We start from the raw sequence: 6,000 nt of genomic DNA on the forward strand, positions 1-6,000 counted from the left end.
CCCTCCCTCCGTTCTCCATCTTTCTCTCCTCCTCCTCCTCCTCCTCCTCCTCCTCCTCCTTCTCTTCCCTGTCCTCTTCAGCCGTCCGGCTAAACTTAGAAGTGACAACAGTTGCAGGGTGACACCAAGGGCTAAATAAGACCAGAACAATAGCTTCGCCCCTCGTCTCCTCTTCTCACCCCCTCATCTCCCCCTTTAATAGACTGCCATTGTTCTCTCTCCTCACTGTTGCTCTTTCAGGGAGTTTGTTAGCTATGCTAATGAAGGTTGGGCTTGTGTGGGTTTAACGAGTGGGGATTTGATGCTCTTTAACTGGGCACTTTTAGAAAGGATAGGCGGTCATAAGTGTGGCCGGGCAGCTATTTACCAACAGTCAAATGTCACAAGCCTGTGGTGGCGATACAGCAGTGGAAGAGATCTGGAATAAACTGGAACTGTCATAACCACAATAGTCAGAAATGTAGAAAAGAAAATATATGCAAGAATGTGTGCCACTGACCCGCTAATGCACCACATATTATCTGTGTCAGCATGTCGAAGTCCTTGAAGAAGGAAGGAGTCGAGTAAGACAAGATGCGGAGACTACAGTAAGTATAGTGCAGTCAGTCATCCAATCAGTCAGTAAGTCTGCAAATAGCTCGGCCGATGGCTCCTTTGAGCTTTCCTCTAAGAGGAATTCTCTTTCTCCTTGGTGTATTAATAGTGCCTGCCTGTGCATTGTTTCCTACAGCAGCACTGTTGTAATCAAAGGAAGTTGGCCTGCTCAGTATACAAATAGTTTCCTTTGTCCCGTTTGGCAGGCATCTAAGAGTCAGATATATGTGTGTGTGTGTGTGTGTGTGACTGTGTATGTCTGCGTAGCTGTAAGAGCAAGTGTGTGCATACTCATGGGTATTATGTCACGTTGTATGTTTATTTATGTGTGTAATCGTATATGTACAGTGAAACATCCTTTAATTGTTTGTGTGTGTCCGTGCGAGTGTATCCGAAAGCCACTCATTGACAGGGTGAGCTTTACTTTGTGCTGTCAAAGGTTGTTGGAGCGTCGCTATGCTTGTTGATGGAACACATTTCAATCTATTGTACAACCTGCTACTGTTGTTGCACAATTAGATCTCCAGGTAAATGACTTGAACAAAACTTCTAGTTATACTGTGCAAAAAGTAACCTCTTAATATCATTGAAATCATTTTTCACATGTCAACTCTTCCACTCATCCAACAAGGACATTATAATCAGATTTGTCTGATTGCTTTATAAATGCTTTTGATGAAAATGAGATACTGGAGCCCACCTCTCAATAAAGTAATTAGCTCTATTTAAATGGAAACCATTACATGTTAATGCTCTCCTTGGCCCAATATTTTTATTGTAATTGATGGTGCCAACCAAAATATGATTGCCTGACATTTTACATTTCACCAGGACTGATGTCAAAGCCTTGACCTGTCATCCTTTGGTGTTGCCTTAAATTCCCTTTAATTGGGGATTCAAAAACCTCGGCCGATGGACTACACACACACACACACACACCTACACACACACACACACACGCACACACACACACACACACACTACATTGAAGCAGGTTGATTGTCATGCATTCACACGTGCAAGAACACACACACATATAACAAATGTTGGTCGTCCGGTGACAAAGTGGTGGCGTTGAGGCATCATCGGTCACTTGAAGTCTGCCAAGGGCACAATGGAATTAGTGAGATTCTCCACAATGTGACAGCTTGCTCTGGCTAAATGGTGTAATAATCTACCCCTCCTCTCACAAACCTCCAGCAGCACATGCACACATACCCACACACACACACACACACACACACACACACACACACACACACACACACACACACACACACACACACACACACACACACACACACACTCATCCCCCTCCCTTTTGCCCTCCCCATACCAACTGGCACAGATAACATTGTCTTAAGCTATAAAAAAAGATTTTTTTTCCCTCCCTCCATTGCAGTAATTATTGAATTAATGCAGATGGAGAGAGACATCTGCATGTTAAAGTGTTGGCCTCTCTCTTATGCACAGCAGATGTTCCCCTGTCATTTACTCAAATTACGCTGCTCAGAAACACGGAGGGGGAGAGAGAGAGAGAGGGAGAGAGAGAGAGAGAGAGAGAGAGAGAGAGAGAGAGAGAGAGAGAGCTACTCACCAAGGCGACATTGTCTTACAGCCCTCAGAGTGTCAGCTACCAAATTCTGTATCTGTCCTTCAAGTATACCTGTTCTTCCCTCGAGGTGTTCCTTAATGACAGTCATACTGCTTTATCATTATTATCTAACTGTTGTATTATAAAGGCAAGGCAAGTAAATCTGTATACATTTCAAATAAAGAGGCAATCCAAAGGATTTCACATGAGGCAAATAAACTTATATAAATAATAAAACACTTAAAAGCATAATAGTGAGAAAAATAAAAACAATTTAAATAGAAAACATGAAATAAAATACAGGAAACGCAGAGAAAAGTGCAGAGAAAAATAAATGCGAGAGTTTCCGTTTTCATTTTAAAGTGGTAAAATTTGGGGTGCATTTAAAATCAGCAGGAAGTTGATTCCAACTGTGTGCAGCTAAATTCTAAACATCCAAGGGACCTATACTGAGGGACTTATTTCATGCTTTAGATCATTGATAGATTGCAAAAAATGGCGCTGGATTAGTTAAATGAAACCTAAATCAAATATAGGATCTTTGCAAGCAACCGTTCCACTGTTCAAATAGTAATCAGCATCAGGTCAAACATGATTTAAACCTGATACTATTAATAGCAATATTAACAAGCTGACCTTTTATTGATAGCTTAACCCAGCAGTTGACCGCTCGACCCTTATTGCTGGTGGGACATTTCAGTAAAGATGAGACCAAAGGGACAACATCCTCTTGAAGATTATCTGTTGATTATTTCAACCCAGGACGAGACATGGAGAGGCACTGTGTGAGCGTGTGTCTCCATAAGTGTGTGTGTGTGTGTGTGTCCCAGATGACAGATAACCAGGGGAACTTCTCCTTGGGATTATAGTCCAGGTTGGTTTGGCCTCATCTCTCCGGATTACGTTGATAAAAACATTCTTGTATTATATTTTCTGTGCTTATTGTATTAATACTCTCAGGCAGTTCCCAGAAAAAGCTCCGTCCCACGCCTGCTTTAAGGTAATCTTCTTCCACTTGAGCTTTTAAAATGTTTTGGGGGGGATGGCTGTCTTTGTAATACCTATTCTCTCCCACTCTTGAGGTTATAGTCAACCTCTTGTCTTTGACTCAACTGCTCTATCATATCATTCCACACGGTAAATGATACATCTTTTATTATTTATGTGCATCTGGATAATACGGGACTGGACTTGTTTAATGATTATACCCATAAAAGGTTTAAAAAGTTTTGAAGGCACATTGCCCTAGAGGTATGATTTACTCCACTGTGAGGAGAACATTACATTGCTTTAGATGCTGATACGTCTCCAGGGTGATTTATTATTGTGCTTTAATTATAGGATTTAGATGTGTCTATAGACCTTTGCAGTGATAGTTTAAAGCATTCTGTAAAAGTCTATTCTTACTTTCACCAAGACAGCATGCCAGGGATTCAACCTGCAGTTAGTTTGTTGTTGTTAGTCTTCTTGAGTCTGGTAACAATTTCTTTATTACTGAGTGTTCTCCTGATTATTGTCTTTGTCTCTAAAATATCAGGAAATAGTCAAAAATAACATCACGGTCACAAGGTGACACATTTAAATTCCTTGTTAAATCCAACCAACAGCCCAGAACCAAACTATTCCAGTTTAAATCAGCAAATCCACAAATTCTAGTGTTTGGAATTTTTGCTAATAAAAACATTTCTCAATTATCAAAACCCTTGTAATAATCGATTGACCAATCAATAGGTCTTTCTTTTAGAACAAAGAAAATGATGCACTTTGGTTCTACACAGACGTAGCTGCTTCTTGGCACTAAATAGTAAAATACGACATTCCAGACTCTCGACTGGCACGTGTCAGAATCCTATATGGCTCATGAATAAAACCTATTTTGCACAAGGAAACAAACCACAAGTTATTAATTTATGCCATTTTCTTTGCTAATTCATCATCCCCTTCTAGCTGGTATGCATTTTTAGCTCATAGTATATCAAGTGAAAACTGTCCACATCAGACTTTATCTGGGCGCAACTGACAGGAAGTCAAACCTCCACGTCTAAAAAACAGGGAGAGAATTCTTTAAATGAATCACAATTTTTGCAAGTGACCGACGTTGAACAACAGCTGCTATACATCACATTACATACACATACATGATGGTGTTAAGGCTGAATCTATTAGTAAATTAATTGATTAATCAGTTGACAGTAAATTAATCACCATCTATTTTGATAATGGATTAATTATTTAAGCTACTTATCAAGCACACATGCTCAACATTTGCTTGTTGCAGCTTGACAAATGTGAGAATTTTGTGTTTCATATCATTATAAATTGACCACTTTATGGGATTTCGACTGTCGGTGCAACAAAAAAAAAAGAATTTGAAAAGGCCCTTTTGGGCACTCGGAAATTGTAACAGGCCATTTTTCACTATTTTTGAAAACTGTAAAGTGAAAAATGCAAAAATTGAAATGAGACAACAGATTCATCAAAAGTGAAAATAATAAATAAGAAAGAAGTTGCAGCCCTAGGGGGTTCGTAATGTCTGTCAGTCATATTACTGTTTTGACCTGCATGAGCATGAAGAGCAGACTGTGCTCACCCTCACATGTCCTGATGCAACTTGTACCTCATTTTACTAAGAAGTATTCTATGAATCAGCCCATCCACAAACATACACACACACACACACACACACACATACACACACACACACCTACACACACACACACACACACACACACGCACACACACACACACAGGCTTCCCCTCTCTACAAAACCCAACAATCCAGTGAAATCCGTGCAACTTCCTTCTGTTCTCGAACCAAAAGCCTTAAAGCCAACAGATGCTTTCTCGTTATCATTGCCAGTTATCACTTTTAGCCCCCTCTGATAAGACTTTACTTTCTGACCCAGATGTTAAGGAGTTCAATTTACCAGATGCACCACAAGAGCTGACAGGGAGGCAGAGGGATGAGTGAGCATCAAAAATACCCGCAGGCTTGGGAGATGAGATGTAATATGCCTTTTTTTTTTTTTTTTTTTGGCCTGGTGTTGTTTCTGAAGCGCCTTTAGCGCAGTAAGGAGCTCAGCGTCTAAAGAGGCTTTGGTATAGGGGGAAAGATGGGCCATATTACAGCAAGGCCAGAAGCCTGCTTGATTAATGGGCCAGGATAATCACCTCATCAAATCACTCTCACTTATTAAATCTTGTTTAATATCGTAATGAGGGCCCTCTTGAGCTGCTTTAGTAAATTCCCCCTCTCTCCCCAGCTCTCCATCGCTCTCGCTTTGCCTCTTCTGCCTGTCCGCTTTAAAAGGAAGACTGATGATGCCAAGTTCCTCTCTGTCCTCAGCTCTCTGTCCTCAGCCCGTCCCCTCTCTCTCTTTCTTGCTTCCTCTTTCTCTTTCCTGCCTCTTTCTCATATTTTCTTAACTTTAAAGGAGCAATATACGACATTCAGAGTCCCAATAAAGCAACAAACAACTATATGTAAAGATATAGCGGAGTGATGTCTACCAGAGCACAGAATGAAGTCGCTCTCCCTCTGTGTGTGTTATCAGAGTTTCTCCCTGCTTTGTTGACATAACCGGCATAACCAGCGCGGGCTTTTAGTGCATGTTCATGCATGTAAGTGTGCCCCACTGGCTAGCTCACGGATGCCTCTCTGCACTGCTCTCATACGGCTGTTACAGCTGATAACGCCGTCTCGACTGTCGCAGAAGTGTTGCACCCACCCTCTGGTTCCCCCTCAGGTAAAAAAAAAACAACTGTTACCTCTGGCAGCACATTTGCCCTAGTTTGTACATTAGGGCTGTTAG

The sequence above is a fragment of the Pholis gunnellus genome (assembly GCF_910591455.1).
Source record: "Pholis gunnellus genome assembly, chromosome: 19".
Classification (NCBI taxonomy): domain Eukaryota; kingdom Metazoa; phylum Chordata; class Actinopteri; order Perciformes; family Pholidae; genus Pholis; species Pholis gunnellus.